The 18,784-nt window shown below is 38.5% G+C and overlaps 1 protein-coding gene across 6 annotated transcripts in view; it reads right to left on the reverse strand.

The window, feature by feature from the left end:
• NLGN4X (neuroligin 4 X-linked) overlaps positions 1-18,784 on the reverse strand; it is a 154,012-nt gene that overhangs the window by 118,584 nt on the left and 16,644 nt on the right. For 2 of the 6 annotated variants that reach the window (XM_081907558.1, XM_081907559.1), the window contains exon 2: positions 13,159-13,243. The exons of the other annotated variants lie outside the window; for them this stretch is intronic. The gene's annotated coding sequence lies outside the window, so the exon portion shown is untranslated. The remainder of the gene's footprint in view (positions 1-13,158; positions 13,244-18,784) is intronic. 6 annotated transcript variants of the gene reach the window in all.

The raw sequence follows: 18,784 nt of genomic DNA on the forward strand, positions 1-18,784 counted from the left end.
TGAACAGAGGGGACCAGCTTTGATTACTATTTTGTGCATTGACTATTTATTTACATCACTGCTTCTAAGGGGCTCAGAGCAGCATATATCATATCTCATCCCCATTTTAACCCAGAAGCATTATGCTGAGTGTGACTAGCACAGATTTGACTCCAGGATGCTGTAGTCCAATATTTTAAGTCCAATGAGTATCTACTTCAGCACACTGGGTTGTAATTTAGGGTGTTTTGTGCATTTCTCCCCCTTTGCCTGGCTTGTTTCAAGCAAATGCAGAACTGTTGCTGACTAAAATGTAGATGTGGTGTTGAAAAAAAGTTCTCTTACTTCTCATTAACATCATTCACATGCATACAATAGTAGTGAAAGAGGTCAAAGGTGGCTTTAGTCACATGTGTGAAAATGCATTGCACCTCTTGCCCCATGAAGAGTCAAGCTCAAATCTGAGTATCATTCAGAACAGTTTGAGATGACTTGTTTATACTTGTTAGGCTTAGCTATTTGCCTAACATTTTAATTGGGACATAGGCAGAAGCAGCCTTATTCTGCTTCATCTTGCTGTGTATAGTCTCCATTGATCAGAAGCATCTCCCCAGGATTCCAAACAGGAGTCTTTTCCAAAGCTAAGCATGTGCTCTACCACTGAGCCACAGACCTTCCTTGATTATTTCTATCCCTGCCTGCTTCTCTGCACATTTTTATGTATAACCCTACCATGAGACTTTGGAATGAGAAAGCTGAAAGCAAATCTACTAAAAATAAATAAATAACTAAAGCAAACGTGAAATTTGTTAATTTTTCCATTGTCAAGGAACATGTTGTCATAGCTACATTATTTTAGCTATAAAATGTACTCAACACAGAAGTGTCCTTTCAAGTTCCTCATTAAGTTGCAATTTTCCACATAAGGTCCAAAATATTCAACAAATCCATGCCAGGGTTCTTTAAAGAAGTGAGCACTCAGCACTCTCTATCTAGATAACTCCCTCCCCCACATTTGCCCTGAGGAAGTGGCCTAATTTTAATGTAGGACTTTGCTTACACTGTTAAATGTCAGGGCAGTGACAAGAAGTTTCCGTAGCATTTAGACTCATATCAAGCTAACCTAAAGGAAAATGTCGGATGAATTGTATGAATGTTGCATCATGGAATACACAAAAATGTAATGTGAGAAACATTTTCAGTCAAAGGAAAAGAAAACACGAGTGATTCCACTCCACTAGGGACAGCACCCCAACTACAGCTAAAACTAAACTGTATTAACCACATTCTCATACAGAAATTCATTGAAACTAAACTCTAAGAGTTAGATCACTGAGCACATTGGAGCAAATTTTCCCATCTGCTGGGAGGTACTTGACTTCCTCTAACAGTAAACACATATGCGCACAGGCACACACACACACACAAGATTATCGGCATTATTTGTTTATATATCTTATGGCTTGCTTTTGTGTGGAAGATTGTGGAGTAGGGTTCTTAGGATTCACAGATACTGAATTATGTCACTGGTCTCTCTAGCTCAGTATAGAATAGAATTTTATTATTACGGTCACAGACCAGTTCCGGGTCACTTACAATATCAGGGAAATGATAAAACACAGCAGGAATACATTGAATTGCAGTTGGGTATAACAGACACAATTCAGATATAGAGGCAGTTAAAAAAAAAATTAAATCTTGATCACTAAAATATAACCTAAAATTATAATTTAAAACCTTAATCATTTTGGTAGCACAGCTTGTTCCCTACATTTTATGGCAGTCGCAGAGAATTTGGCCAGAGTATCTCTAGCTCAGTATTGTCTAAACCAGCAGACAATGGCTCTGTCAGTATGCAAAGACTTTTATGCTCTCTTTAGAACCGTAACCTTTAATGGGGACATCTTGCCTCTCTTGGTGCTCTGCTTTCTAGAGTCAGCCAATAGGGGAGTTACCACAAGGATGAGTGTGCACCTTTGGGACCAAAATTTGAGGCCCAGGTGAGAGAATGGTATTTACTGTAGTGGTGGGCTGCCTGAAGCACCTGGTGGTTATTTTGCTTTATCTTTTTGTCTTTTTCCTCGAGTTTCATATGAGTGAGATCTCTTAGGTCTCATAATAAACCGTTGGAATGCATTGGATACTGTGGGTATTATAATACAGTGGTACCTTGGGTTACAGACACTTCAGGTTACAGACTCTGCTAACCCAGAAATACTACCTCAAGTTAAGAACTTTGTTTCAGGATGAGAACAGAAATCGTGCACTGGCAGTGCAGCAGCAGCGGGAGGCCCCATTAGCTAAAGTGGTGCTTCAGGTTAAGAACAGTTTCAGGTTAAGAACAGACCTCCAGAATGAATTCATTTTTTAACCTGAGATACCACTGTAATATTACTGGCATTGGATATTGCTAACTGACCAACTGGTATGTTTTATGTTCATTTAAACATTTGCCACTGTTTTGAATTAAATGATGGATTTATCATGTTGCATTGCAATGTATTCAAACCACAGTTATGGCATTTCAGTTGTCTATCCTGTAAAATGCTTTGGGCACAGATGTATTTGTAGAAAATGTGGTACGCAAATACACTGACCCTGAATATAGGGATTCAGACTGGAGTCTTTGGCAGTCCTACCTGGAGATACCAGTGGTTGAACATGACACCTTTTGAATGCAAAGCAAGAGCTCTACCGCTCCAAGTCTACTTAATGATGTGAGCTATTTCCGCAGCCTGAAGTGCATCCCAGGCAGAGTTTCATTACCATCTGTTGTTGTTTAGAACAGGGCCTTAGAGTCACCTGTCATAGGTCATGGAAATGTTGACCTTTTGCAATTATGCTAGTAGCTCTGTTGCTTGTATTTACTTAACAGTGAGGGGAAAACATTTCTAAGCTACTCCAGAGCTTTTCACAACCTTGTTTTAAATGATTGTTATACCTTCTGAGTTTGTTCAGGAGAACATGTTTCCCTAGATTACCATGCATAAATGGCAGAACGACAGCAACAACAATCTTCCTTCCCCAACCTCACAAAAGACTTTGCATGACACACAGATTAGCTTTGCTTTGTTTGCATCCTCTAAGGCTGTGTTTGCCAATGGGTGGTCTTACAGAGAGCCAGTGGCTTCCTGTGTCTGCCTCTCCCTTTTCACAGGGCAACAGCTGTGGATAAGGAAGGAAATATATGGTTGGGAGAAGGCAGAACATACAACATGTAGAATTTGTCCCAGAGTTACTTGTCCTGATTATTGGGGGGATACAGTGCACAACTATAAGAATTGGAGCAGGGATGCTCAATGATGTGAACAGTTGTGCTTTAACTGCTATGGGCAGAATCAAGGTAGTAACGTCTCCCATACAAGAAGGTCCCTGTCTGGATTCTGTCCATGCACACAGTCCTTTACACAGCTGTGACCTCTCAACTTTCAAAGTCCAAAACAACATTCCCTTTGGAAATAAGGGTAGGGGACTTCCACTAAATGCTATAGGCAGACCCAGTACTCATGAGTCCTGATCAGACAAGGCATAGTCCTCTTCTCATTTAACACTTCTGCTATAATTTTTCATTCAAGAATGTCTGGTTGGTTGGTTTGTCTTTGCTATTTACTTTTATTTACACACACATGTGCACGGACACACACACACACACCTCAATTCCCATTTGATCCATGAGCTAAAGTGTGTGTGTGTTGCATTCCAGTGTCAATCCAAGTTAATACCACCCTTATCATACTTTTGGATGCTATACAAAACAGTTTGCCTCTATCCAAAACCCCGTGGGATAATGACGCTGACACTGGATTTTGTGTGAGCAAAACAGGCTGACTTATTCACTTTACCCTTCTCTCAGACTTTTCTGAGACTGCATTCAAGATCTGTAGATTCCAAGCACACATAATGATTACTTAGGAAAGTCTGAAGCTCACACAAGTATGGGGTCATTTGTGAATTAGGTGTAGATCTCCTTGATAGCAATGTACTTAAAGCTTAGACTACAGGAACTGGCTGGTAGGAATGAGTTATTATTACTCTTCTGTATACCTATATACTTTTCTACAATCAGTCTGAGTAAGAATAGGAAGTTAAATGGACTCATAGTTTTCCCAGTAAGGCAGCTCCCAGGTTACTATTCAAATAGCAAGCAGAAAGGAGATTAAGGCATTGTCATTTCAGTGACAGAAGATCCGGTTCTTTATCCTTTTCAATCTAGAATGGATGAAAGACTAAAAATGATCAATTACAGAATGAAATCCAGTATTTCAGAAGTGGTGCCAAAATGAGAATGGGTCTTTTCTGTATGATATATTTCACTACAAAATGGAAAATACAGTAGAAATGCAATTTAATTATATGAGCAGAGGCTTAGAATCCTGTCTTATTCCCCCTACAGGAAAGGAAAACAGATAATAAGGGAAGTAAGACAGAATTTTATTATTCATGGCAAGTCCCTAGTAAGAAAACATGCTGTCTCAGTGCTTTTCTGCAATAACAGAGCTAAACCTGTTAAAATGATTTGCTTGACAGCCCCTATCATCCAGCCAAACACATAAAATTTAAAAATGTCTTCCAGTGCTTAATTACATTTTTGCACATCAATGAGCTTTCAGAATTTTAACTCAATTCAGCATCTTTGTTCCAGAAGAGGAAGAAGTCAGAAAACAAAAATAATATTCAGGAGCAAAATATTCTCTTTCCCCACAAAAAAACACAAGCACACGTGCCATGCACATGTACACACACAAACACACACACACACACATTTGTTGAAACTTTCAACAAGTGCTATCCAGAAGAAACATTCCTACAATAAGGATCATACAGACAGCTTTTGGTAACAGTCCAGTTAACAGAACTTCTGCAGCCAACCACCCTCCTTAGTAATGAATAGCTGAAGGTACCAGGTTCAGTAACAAGTGATTTGGTAAAAGACTTGATTTTGTTAAGTGATAATAGATTTTGTGATTGTAAAGAGCTTTAAATGTTCATAAGTACTAATAAAAATATATTTGTTGTGATGGCACAAGGTTAGACCTGGATGAATATTTCCTGGGAGATCAACTGATCATATAAACAAAACACTGAGCATGTTTAGGCATCTTACTTTGTTTAGGCATCTTACTTTGTGTCATTGTTTTCAAGTTTTATTATGCTCCAGGGCCTAATTCAGAAGGAGTCAGCTGGACCAGATGCAGTAGACTGTGGCATTTTCTTTACTAGACAAACCTACTGAATTATCACTTTCTGAAACCGTTTTGAAATTCACACCTATCTGAATTTTGCAATGCAGTTCTCCAACAAAGCAATGCTTACAAAAATGCATATATTATGGGGAGGTGTGCACAGAAAGAAATATATTAGTGAAAGATAACATACTGATAATGCATTATATCAGGGGAAATTACTTGCAAAAATATGTACTTTAGTCAAAACTGCATACAGATTTGTGTTTATTAGGAGAAATCTACACTAAAATGCCGATGAATTTTCATTACATTTTAAAAAATAATCATAATCATAATCCCAAATTGCTGTGGAAATCTGGAGAACTGAATTCACAATTGGAAAAAAAAGATAAACAAAGAACTGAAAGTGACAGGTCCATCCATCCCTAGCTACAATAGACGCCTGGCAGAATGCATTCACTAGGAAAATCAGAAGCTCTGCCGTCCTGAACTAGGACATTTTAAGTGGTGGGTTAAAAAAAAGAAAAAATGAAATGATCTGGCATCGTTTTTCTATACTATTTAGTGCTTTAGGTTTCTGGCCCCTTCCCAGCATCCTTTAGGATTCTTTATAATCTAACAAAACCTTATAACTTTTTTTTTCTTGGCATGCCCTGTAACACAGTGCTCTAGGCAATAATATTTATTTTCTTCATTGCTCAGTGTCACTAAATCCAATAGCCCGTAGCAGTTGGCTGAAACTAGGCAGTGGACAAAAATAACACTTACATTAATCTCCAAAGCTGGTATGAACAAAGTACATGACTCATAGGAGCATGAGTGGCACAATATGGCTCTGATACAAAGAGGTCAAGCATACACACAGAATTCTAATGGGTGCATATTTTCCTATTCTCTTTGTTGTTTAGGGCAGCTATGCTTATGCAATGGAATCTTTGCACATAGGTGCCTATGTAAATGGGTAGTTTAGCACAGGAGCTCTGTGTGCACATTTCTGAATTTTATTCACTTAGGGTGCCTCCAGACCATTCCTATTTTTCAGGAAGGATTCAATGGCATACTGTAGCTTTAGATTTTTTTCAATTGAAGTGGATTAAGTGGTTATTAACCAGTGCAACTTTTTGTGGTTTGGAAAGTGATGGGGAAATGAATTTAAAAGTGTGGGATGAAGAAATAATTAATGGGATCCCAACCAGGATGGGTGCAGAATGAATATTCATTGTCATATAACTACCCTGTAAACGAATCAGAATGAATGTTTAATAAAGACCAAATTTATTGTGCAAGCAAGTCAGGATGAGTGCTGAACAAACAGTTTGTCTGGAGGAGCTCTTACTCTTTTTAATTCATCGTATTTGCATATCATGTTTCCCCTAAGGGCAAATGATTTGTGTTTGTCCCATTTTAAACATACAACATTCTTATGAAATAGCTTCAACAGAGAGATAATAACTAGCTCAAAATAATTCAATACGCATCATGGCTGAGCAGGAACTTGAACCCAGGTTACCATAGTCCCAAGTATTTCTAGCATCTTTAAAGGCATTTATAAATTGCTTAATATTTCAAAAATCTAAGTGGAGTACATTTATGTTAAGAAGTATCAATAAGAAATGCAGTCCGAAACCAATAAACCAGCAGCATAAAACCATGTAAAATAATAAAACAGGTATTAGGGGATTCACATAAAACAGGTCTGATAATACAGGTCAGGGAAAGCTTGGGCAGAGATAAGTCTTCACAACACATCTGCAGCAACTGATGATTTGTTATGGTTGGGTCTTTCCCACCGAAGCAAGACAACGCTGGCAGCAATTAACTCAGGTTTTATTGCTCAAAACACACAAATCACTCTGGAGCTCAGTCACTCAGCGTCAGCTTCCAAGTTTGCTGTTACTAAGTCTGAGGCCCCTTCCTCCTCCCCCTTTTAAAGCTCCACTTACGCTTCCTTTCCTGTTCACACCTTTCATTAATCTTTGCAAGCCTACACACCTGGGGATGGGCAATTCCCGGTAGCGCTCCCTCTGAGCCTGAGCTACAGCTGTCAGTCTGCATCTTCTCCTTTGAACTCCCCCTTCCCTTCTCCTTGTTCTCGGCACTCTCCTTGTTCTCTGGCTTCTACTGCAAATTGGCTCTTCCTCCCCCTTCTGCTTATTACCTCCACCTGTCTTTCCACACTCTCCCCCTCTGTCAGCAATGGAACGCAGTTGACATGAATGTTACTTTGTGTATGGCAGAGGGATGGGTATTCCACAGAAGAGGGGCAACTGTAGAAAATGCCTGTTTTCAGATCAATGCTCTGTGATATTATGAAGGGTCCAGTGCCATGAGTAGAATTTTCCCCAGATGATCTAAGTGATATTAAAGGTCTATGCAGGAATTATTTTAGGTAACCTGGTCCCGAGTTGTTCAGGGTTTTTATGTTAACAAGAGTACTGTAAACCTGACTAGGTAGCTGGTTGGCAACCAATTCAGTTACCTCAGCACAGGTAAAATATGTGGACATCTCAGCAACCTCGCTGAAGCATTCTTCATCAGTTGCAGCTTCCAGATCAACTTCAAGGGAAGTCCCATAGAGCACATTGCAATTGAAAGGTTACCAGTATAAGGATCACAGTGAGCAAGCTATCTCTGTCCAGCAGTGGTTGCAAAAGTCACATAGGGTGCTGTGTGGACATAAGTGTTAACCACGTTCCAAGGGAAGGTGTTGTGCTAGGTACCTCTAGCTAAGAACAATTTGTCTGATTCAGGACAGAAAACACGGTTGTTATGCATCGCTCAGCTAGAATGCTGATAAGTTATGCAAAGGCAATATAGTCACAGAGATAAGTGCTGGTTGTTCTGATTGGTTTTCCCTGAATTATCATACTCTAAATGCCAAGAGAATGCTCTTTTATGGCACAATCAAAACAAATTGGTGAGAGAGAAAGTAATTATACTTGGCAATCATAAACAGACATCCCCAGTATATTAATCAGTTAGCAAAGGTACATTTGGAAAGTAGTATGGTAGAAGACCCTGCAACATTTTGAAGCCTATTTTGGGCAGAGAAATTGGGGCACCATTTCAGCCAATTGTCCTGAGGTGTGTGGATAAATTCTTCAACAGTTTCTCACAGTATATAAGGTCAAAATTAACACCGACAGTGGAACGGCTTAGTTGTCCCCCACCCTCCATTGTTTTTCGTTTTTGTTTTTTGTTTGGTTTGGTTTCTTGGCTGCTGCAAATGTTTTGACATGCTGGCAATCATTTTCCATAAGCCACAATGCCTGGTGTTCTTCTGGGGTATTGGGGGTGGAGATGAAATTGTGATCACCACAAAAAAATGTTGCTGTATATTCAGCAAAGTGGCCTTTTGGGAAGAGTGAGAAAAAGCAAGGTATCAGAAACATTCTCAGGAAAAATAACCTCAGAGAAATTTGGGCTTAGCTCCAGGTTGGTTGGTAGGTTTCTGGGCCTGCTAATCATGTGTTTTGTGTTCTTATCCTTTGAGTTTCATTTGGCCTCGTCATCATACAGATCCTGCTTCATAACTAACAGACCAACCAGGATTTGGCATTTGTACAGAATAGCCTGCAATGGGGAGGTGATGCCCATTTGGCTCCTGCCTCCCTGCTTCTCAGTTGATATGCTGTCATGTGCTTTGCAGCATGGGGGGTGGGGGTGAGAATCGGTTGCACAATTTTTAATCAGGTTCCTCAAAGCTTGGAAAGTCTTCTTCTCGTTAGCTGTTATTGTTCCAATAATTTCTGGAATCCCAGCATGTCACAAAATGGCTGAATCACCATTTGTTAGGGTCATTTCCCTCTATGCTTTCCCACAGTCAAGCTGGAGGACAATTATTTCTGCCATCAACACAGTATTCAGGAGAACTGACAAGTTTGCTACTATGGCCCATAGGAGTGCAACTAATTCCTACAGACATTTGGATCATGAAAGTGACCACATGTGTTTATAGGTTGCCAGCAGCAGGATATCCAACTAACGGCGGTGTTCTTCGGACAGCATGAACTCAAGCCAGGCTCAGATATGCCTAAAGAGTTTACCACAATGTGTTTCCAGTGTTAATTAATTCCCAAATGAAATGTTTTGATATCCAGTAAAATAGGCCAACATTTAGGCTTTCCAGACTCTGCACTGCACTTGATGGCATGTGGAGTGGCTTTCCATTGCTATCTTCAATTATACATCTAATTGCTAGCACTGTATTTCATGGCAGAAACAACCTATATGTGGTATTTGATTTGACTTAAATGCATTAAATGAAAATTCAGTAATGTCTGTTAGCTTTTAGCTATTGCAACATTTGATAATAAAACCTACACATTCCCAATCCTGATGCTCCTTTGACAAGGGCGGGGGGGGGGGATGAAACCATATAATCTCATTGATAGTACTGTTTTAGGATCCATCTAGAATTTAGCATTTCCCAGAGGAGCTATGGCATACTTCTGGCAATTCCTTCACTGATGGAAAGCCGGGCTAGGGACCAAAGGTTTTTAACCAATATTGCAAAACTGAATAGAGAGTGTGCTTTTCATATAAATAAATATTTTATTGGTATGTTGCATTCACCTATTTAAAATTATTAAGAGGACAGAGATATGACTGAGCAGTCTGAAAGCCTGTGTTGGACAGAAATTCCAAAAACAACAACATGAAGATCTTTATTAAGAGATATAGTACTGGTCACAATTCCCATCTTCCTCTTACTACTGCAACCTGTCCATTTGTTTTGGACAAATGAGGCAAAACTGATGAAGCAGAATTCTTCAAACAGACCAAATATAGACCTTCAGATTCACCAGAACCTGAAAATATGCACAACCTATGCAAACATAGGCAACTTTGATGATGAGAATGAGATGCCAAATTATATGATTGATTTATTTTTTAAAAAATGTAGATACAAACAGTTTGACTATTATATTGCAAGAACACTGTGGAATGTTTTCTGCTGAAAAAGAAACTCTCTACCTTCCTGATTTACCAAACAGCTGTAACATTTTCTTTTAGGGCACCAATTAGCATAATTGAGGTGGATTGCTTACATTTGGCATGGAAATAGACTGATGCAGTTATGTCTCATCAGTTAAAATCATTTTATTGCACTGCTTTGTTCCAGCAGCACTCAAAGTTTGGAGATCAAAAAACATTTTGTCATACATGATGTGACAAATCAATGTTTATGAACTTCTCTAAGTAAACTGAACAATTTTAAAATTACTCACATTATCCCCCCCACCGAACATCATCGCCCTCAGTGAAGATAAATGAGTTGTTATGAACATTTAACAATGTTGTGGGTGGGGAAGTCCCAGCCTGCAAAGTTTTAATTCTTAAGTATTTGTCACAGTTTGATCAGTACCATTAAAACATGTCTATATTCCACATTTTCCCTCCATCCCTAACATGAGTGATTTCCAACAACATTAAGGTCAACTTAGATAACCTGTTTGAGGATATACCTTAATTTAAGCCACCTTCATGCCAAAAGAACAGTGATCAGTACTTCCAAAGTTGCATAAACCATTTCTGCAGGACCCATCTGCTATGACTTATTGTGAACACTGGATGGTAGATATAGGTGTTTAACCTTTCTTCTATTTTCCTTTCAATGCATAGAACAAAGTCTAGAAAGCCAAACCAGAGTAGAAAGCAAATCCACACATGAAAGGCTGCTTCCATGCGTCAAGGCATTTGCCTTCATGCATTTGCCTTAGAATTCCTTTGGACACTGAAAGAGGCAGCTACATTTATCTAGCAAATGCAGGTCTCTATATACAGAAACTTAATATTTGCCTATAATGGATTCATTGCAAGTCACCATCACCAACCAGTTTCATAACACTGTCTTTAGTGATTAGAATTTTCTGTCACTATTGCTATGTGCTCCAAATGAAATAGGGCTACTGTAAAGTCTCTGAGTAACAGAGATACACTAAACTATGGAGATATTAGAAGTCTGGATGCATAGAGCACCAGAGAAATTTGAATTAAATTTCTAGAGTTTAGAGAGGATACTTGGATGGATCCATACTTGGATGGAGTGAGACCCTCCACTCACAAAAGGGATTTGCTGTTTATGAGAGTGTACTGTTGCTGATGGAAATAGCTGTTCCATGAGTGGAAGAACATGTTTGGATCCAACCTTCCCCAACCCATCATCTCCTAAAAAAAACAACAAGCAAACAAAATATCATTATGTGTAATGTGGCTTTACCTTAGCAGACAATGTTTTCATTCATTCAAATCGCACCACCATTTTTCCCAATTCCCATATTGACTTAAGCCTCCCATCACCTCATGGAAAGCGTTTTCTGAGAGTGGGGGGCAGGGTTCCTCTGGAACAGAGATCTGGAAGTGGGAGCCACGGGGGGGGGTGTCCACCAAAAAGCAGCTTGTGGAAGTGACTTCCACCAAGGCAATGTCACCATAAAGGACAACCCAATAGTGTTAAAAGCACCGATAAATATTTCAAACTGCTTCATATACCAACTGGGGGAAACTCCAGATGTTGCCAAACTACAACTTTCATCACCCAGGTACCAGAGCCAATAGTCAAGCATGGTGAGAGCCATGAGAGTAATTACTTATAATCACACCCCAAGATAGACCAATCTTATGATCATAGGGTGCAAATGAAAAAAAAAAAAGTATAATAATGCCTTATCTTAAGACCACCTAGTGAGCTTGTGGGTAAGATGAGATTTGACTCACAGATTTCACCATTCATACATTATACCAGCACTCCATAATTCTAGTTTTTATAAGCCCACCCAGCCTCATCTTTGCATTGAAAAAGATTATTATCTTACATAGCTTACAAGTAATTCATGAGACTACACACTCTTGATAGGGCAGGTTCTCTTTGGCAGCCATTAATTTATAATTTAAGGAAGCACAACCAAGTATATTCTATGTCTAAGCAACAGCATTCAATTAATAGTTGTAATTTGCCCTGGTGCCCTCATTTATTATCGCTGCTGCTTCTTTCTTAAAAAAAGAAGTTCACAGTTGTATCCTGGTCTCACTGACCCACCGTAAATTTTTAAATGCACAATTCAGCTTGTTTTGCTCTCTTTTCTGCTTAGATCAGTTCATTTCACGCTCACAGCCTCTGAGCCACTGCATCTATTAATGGAAGCCCTGTCACTAGCAATAATAGCAGCTATGTCTCAGAACATATCACCCCCATCTGTGTCACCAATATATAGACCTATCAAAATCAAAAGCTTTATTCACAGCCACCATAATAATACACTAATACCAAATGTTCTCATGGGCATTATTTTTTGTTTGTTTGAGCTTAGCTAAACAAGGAATAGGACTATCTCAATTTTCTTTTATTGCACAGTATCATAAAAACAAGAAAGTGATAACAACAACAAAACCATTGGAAAAGAGGAGAAAATAAGGGGGAGGACACAAAATCTTGACCTTTTTCATCCTTTAGATAAAACAACCTAAAAACTTCAGGGAAGGAACTAGTCCACAATGATATCAAGGCCCTGAATTATATAGTGGTTTAATCTACAACTCCTACACTACTTCCATGAAATGTCCCGTTCAATGGTGTTGCACTGCAGCATCTATGACCAGATACTATAGTCATGAAAATAGTGCCTTCCAAAAACCATATGAGAAAGAATCAAAGACACATAATCTCTGATATAAAAAGTTCAGAGCCGAGTAGAGGATTTTGAGTAAAGTTTCTTTTATTATATTACAGAGTAAGTGTAAATAACCAAAGGGAAATGTTGCCAGATATATAGTATGCATGATTATTTACACACACACCCCAAAAAAATCAGAAATCCCCTAACATCTCTGTACCATGATCCTGCCACTCTCAGCACCATCCAGAGGTGCTTTTTACCAAATCAAAGAGGTAGAATATTCAGTTATGTCTCATCTGCTCTGACTCGTGAATAAGTGAAAATGATTAAAGTATTAACTGGGTTTTAGGGAGGACTACTATAAAAATGCTTACCAACAGCGTTGCAGCTTTAGAAGCCTTCAAATTCTATCTGTGTGAGGTAGCATGATGCCATTTTAGATGTTAACACATTTTTCCCCTGTCGGAAACAGAAAGAGGTAGAGATTGCCCTTCAGTAAAAGAAATGACAACACGCCATCTTAAATTAATATGCCCACACTACTTTTTCTCCATTTTTAAAAACTTTCTATGAAGGTCAAGATGCCTCCAAATGTTATTTATCAAGGACTCAATCATGATCATGCTTTTTAATTTCATTTCACTCTTCCTTTCTCTCAGAATACCTGGACACTATTAAGGTTTAGGGAGAACCTGTAGTCGTCTCACCATTCCTGCCATTGCCCATGCTAGTTGATGCTGATGGAAGTTGCGTTCAACAGGTTCCTTTCTCTACAGCATTTTGTGTAAGGCATGCATGCTATAAGCATGCAGGCATATGGTTTCTAAGCCAAAATGATTTCCTTGTAATCATACATAATATTCTGTTCCTAACTTCCAGGTTGTTTTTTAATCCTCGGAAGACAGTATGCCTGAGGCTCTTGGTTCTTATATCCTATGTGCTTTAAGGTTCCCACTGTAGATTATTCAAGCCACATAGCCCAAAGCAGATCTATAGACAGTAACAAATTAAATTGTTATATGTAGTTTATAATTTATATTTATTCAAGCAATGTTTGTCTGAAGAGAGTCATTAGGCATACATAACTTGAGACATTGTGAAAACTTACTTTGTCATTGTTTTATACTATTTCTGCTTTTTCTGAACTCTTCTTGATCATCAGCTTGTAATTTTTAAGCTTTCTGATTTTATTTAATCTGCACATCCCTACTTAACCAAATTGACCTTTGCTGACCATTTGCAGTACTTATTTAGACTTAATCTGCATGAGTTTCAATTGCTCTCTTCTCAACAATCTCAACATGATAAGCATACATAAGAAGCATATGTATGCACAAAGAAAATTTCTATGTCAAGTGACAAAGTGGGGTTGAATTATCATATTCTAAGAATTGTACAAAATGCTAAAAAGTAGAAGAGATTTCTTGTCTATTTTACATTTTTGAAGGAAACCAGTGAAGTTGATTAGCACACTATGCTTAACCAAACCAATGGGCCAGTTCATACAAAATGCTAAAAAGTAGAAGAGATTTCTTGTCCATTTTACATTTTTGAAGGAAACCGGTGAAGTTGATTAGCACACTGTGCTTAACCAAACCAATGGGCCAGTTCATACATCAATCATAGTTTAATCAATCATGGCTTATTAACATGAGAATCAGGCAAACATACTCTCTCACTTGTTCCCCCTTCCTTTTATGTGCCAGCTTCAACTTTGCTGCCTTGCTTTCTTGAAATTACAGTTATATTCAAACCAGGAAACTGTGCTGTAATCTTGGGTTGCCAACTAACAAAGGAAACTAGGGTCTGAGTTTACTGAAGCTATATATATGAAGCATTTAGTGGCTCACTTATGTGTTGAAGGCAACAGGCCCCAATCCAAAGCACACGGAGCTGTGTGCACAAGGGGGAACGGACTAGGTTTTCTCCTCAGTTATTAAATTGGGATAAGATTTAAGTAATCTAAGTCAACGACAAGTTCAGTGTAATTTATTTTATGTATTCAGCTGTTAAATAAATAAAATAAATTGCAGGAGCCTTTGACTTAAGCTATCCAAACCTCCACTATTGAAAGCTAGTTTGCCACAATGTTATCTTCTTATTTGTATATAGTTATCCCAGTTATCTCTGAGGAATAAAAATCCTATACGATCCAAGTTAAAAAATTTCTAACCAGCTTCCCACGTCTAAAGATGTTGAGCTAGTTTCTGCAAGTGCCCTTGAGATCCACACAAACAGCCAAACACAACCCAGATATACTAATATGGGGCTGTGGTTTTGTTTTGTTTTTAAGACACTAAATATTAGCCTGTCCTTTCAGAGGCCTATTCGAGGAGTCACATCAATGACAATAAAACATCCAGAAAAATCCCTTCCATGTAACTAGACTTCACTACTTTGGACAGCTCCCTACCCCACACGATTGATTATATTGTTTTAGCAAGCAATATAAAAACGTAACTAATATAACACAGCAGATCAATAGTAAAGACAAAATAAAAGGTTACTCAAAACAACAATAATTTAGCAAGAGTAAATTAACAACCAAGACCCGATTACCTTGCAGATTAATCCAATAACAAGCCATTATCTTCAGTTTTTATAGTTGATGAATATTGAAAGAGATGCAATTAGCCTAATCACAGCAAATGCTAAAAATATTACCACTAACTAACACACAAACACACACCAGTATTTGTTGGCTTACAAATGTTCAGGCAATATACATGAGTTACAAGTCGGAACCAAACAGTTGTAAGTCCTCCTGACTTAAACTTAACTAGAGCAACTAATCATTAGTGGGTCAATTTTGCCATAAAATAAACATACCCCAAACTTAACTAAATACCACATGTAGTTAGTATGTTACTATACTTTCCTACAGTTAACAAAACAAAAAAGAGGAAAGTTCGTACATCTACAAGCAAGTATTGTAAGATTATTTAATAAAAGATCCTCTGGGTTTCTCCTATTCTGGGACAGATAATATAAAATCATTAAAGTAGCTTTCAAAACTGTTATGGATACTCTTCATTCTTTTAGAAGTTTCTTAGTGAAATTTCCAGCACTGTAGGACAGATTTGTGGTGTTGATTGCTCAGTGCTTAACCTGAACCTGGTTTCTGCCACAGTTTCTTCCTTTTTTGATTAATTTGGGAAGATAGGCACTTAAGTGGCAGAGCCCAAAACTGCAGATGAATTAAGGAGTATCACCTGTAATAGCTAAACAAGTATCAGAAGCAAGTTGACAGGATTAGCTCATGACTCCTCTCAGCACACGCAATTGTTGTTTCAACAACCTGAAGATCAATCGATACCATAGCAATTCAAAGCAACAGTATACACAACAAAACTAATTTAAGGGAAAGCACCTTAGATTTTCCACATATTTTTCCTTCGGATCAATATAGCTTGACTGGCATATCAAAGGACCTTATAAGCCGGAAGTGTAATGTTGGTTCAGCACAGAGAAACGCACTGCAGATGAATCATGACTTTGAGATTTAAGATTTGGTGCTAAGCTGGTGTTTAAGATAAAAGCATAGCTCTGAGTTGTTCCCCTGTTCAGGGGTGGGTTGGGAGACAATTTCTGCTAACTCCCCCTTCCACATGCAATCTTTTGGCAGTGTTTTATTTAATATAATTTGAATTCTATGGAATACAAATTGTAATACAGTAAAATGCAATATAAGAAATATAAGAAACATTAACAATACAATTAAAAACCATGGTATCTAGCACACTGTATTACAATTGCTACCACAGGGAGAAAAATAACACATGACCCATCAAGACTATTGGCAATTTTCAAGTGGTTTGAGAACCAGTGATTACACAATTATAAATGGGACATCTACCTTAGCCGGATTAAGAAGTTTGGATAAAAAAGAAAGGACAGGGCTATAGGGAATGGGAAAGCAGTTCAAAGAGCATAAACCTTTTGCATATATGTAGTTCCTTAATAAATCATTTTATATCTACAGTGACCAGCTCCTCATTACAGACAAAATGAAAAAGAAATATAAGAGATGGGAAACTGTAGCAAAAAGATGGAATGTCTCAAGGCCCCAGCAAAGCTGAAACTCATTGGCAATGCAGCAGAATACTGGGGGGGGGGGGGCAGAAATTCATTATCTATATAAAAGCCAGAGAAAGCAAGTTTTTCATAGGCATCTGGTTGGCCACTGTGAGGACAGGATCCTAGACTAGATTGGCCACTGGCCTAATCCAGCAGGGCTCTTCTTATGTTCCTAATGGGTGAAAAAGATGTTCCTGGAGAGAGAGAGAGAGAGAGAGAGAGAGAGAGAGAGAGAGAGAGAGAGAGAGAGAGAGAGAGAGAGAGAGACCATAGCACCATAGCATGCCATTAAGCTGGTAGGAACAGGCTAATTTTCAGTAGTTCTAAACAAATTTAAGTGGCACCTCAGGGCTCAACAAGGGAAACAAATAGAATTCTTTACGAACCTTAAACTGGTGGGCCAGCCATGAAACTTTGAGGCCCTAGGTCACTAATCAAGTATTTGATAGTGTTGGGACTTTCAGATTGTAAACTTTAAAAATCTATAACTCCTGGGAGACCATGATCTGACTTCAGAAATGATAATCAACTTGAACGATTTACTTTTGTAGTAGAGAGCAGAATGCAAGATTTAAGAGGAAATGAATTCCAAATGTTTCAATTGAAGCAGTAAGGGTAGGTGGATGCCCAAAGTCACCCAAGCATGGCAGGGTCAGGGTTTTGCAGAAGGAGGGAAGGAATTTAGAAGAACAAGAAATGGGCGCACACATCAGAATGTGACCACCACAGGTATCTGGATCCAGAGTCCATAAAGATAAGTGAACAAATTGTGGAGGCAATCTCAGATATAGAAAGTGTCCAGCCATAGGTAAGTGTTGCAATGTATACAGAGAATGAAACTGTAGCAAAAGCAGGCTACCAACAGGAAGAATTCTACATCTGTACCTTGGTATCAACAGACCAGAGAAATAGACAATTCCCTTAGAAACAAATGGGACTGGAGTGCAATACAAGTTGGATACTTGAGCCAAGGCAAATGTGATCTCGGATGTAGTTTCTCAAAATGTCCTTCAAGAGAGAGAGCGAGAAAATGAGAGAAAAACCTGTGGGGGTTATAACCAAAAATGTAAGACTGAGAACTTACAATGAGACAGTAATTCCACACAGAGATATCTGTGAGTTGGAAATGATATGCCAAGATCAGGGGTCATTTTATTTGTGGCAGTATAGGGAAACACAGAACCAGTGCTGAGGCTATAAACATGCCTTGCTCTGGGACTAATTAGAAGACTGCCATGGTAAGACAAGTGAACACAAAACTGAAAAAAAAATTATAAAGATTTTGAGGGTATATGTAAGATAGACAGTGTATAAAATCCAAATATTAGAGCCAAATAACCCCTTGCAAAGTTCTTTGGTTTTTTAATATGTTACCTCAAAGAAACATTACCAGACCAAGGGCTACAGATAGCTCCATAGAGGGCATCAACCATCAAAAGCATCCCTCCTCTCCAAGACAGAATATTAACATTATGGTTTCTAGGCATAGTTAACTTTGTAGGTACGGTAGATCAAAATCCAAACTGAAAACACTTTAGTGAGAAACTGTTTAACAGAAGACTTACAACCACTATGGACTCCTGTGTCAAGATAACTCAGAGTTCTTGTTCCTTACTTATTGCTGTTCTGAAAGAATAGGCAATAGGCAACAGAAGTATTAAGCAGAATAGGAAGGCTACCTCTGCTTTACAGTGGTGACTTGGACAACCTAAAGGAGGGAGTGCTCATGTCAAGGGCATCCTACAAGGTGAGTTTTGGAAACCTGACCCCAACACTATATATCACTAATTTTTACTTGACACCTAAAAGCAAGCAAGAATGTAGCCAAACTTCCTTCCATCAGAATGCACTTCTATACATAGCTGTCAACTTTTCCCTTTTTTAAAGGGAAATTCCCTTATTCCGAATAGGATTCCTCACAAG

The sequence above is a fragment of the Podarcis melisellensis genome (genome assembly GCF_964234715.1).
Source record: "Podarcis melisellensis genome assembly, chromosome: 4".
Lineage (NCBI taxonomy): Eukaryota > Metazoa > Chordata > Lepidosauria > Squamata > Lacertidae > Podarcis > Podarcis melisellensis.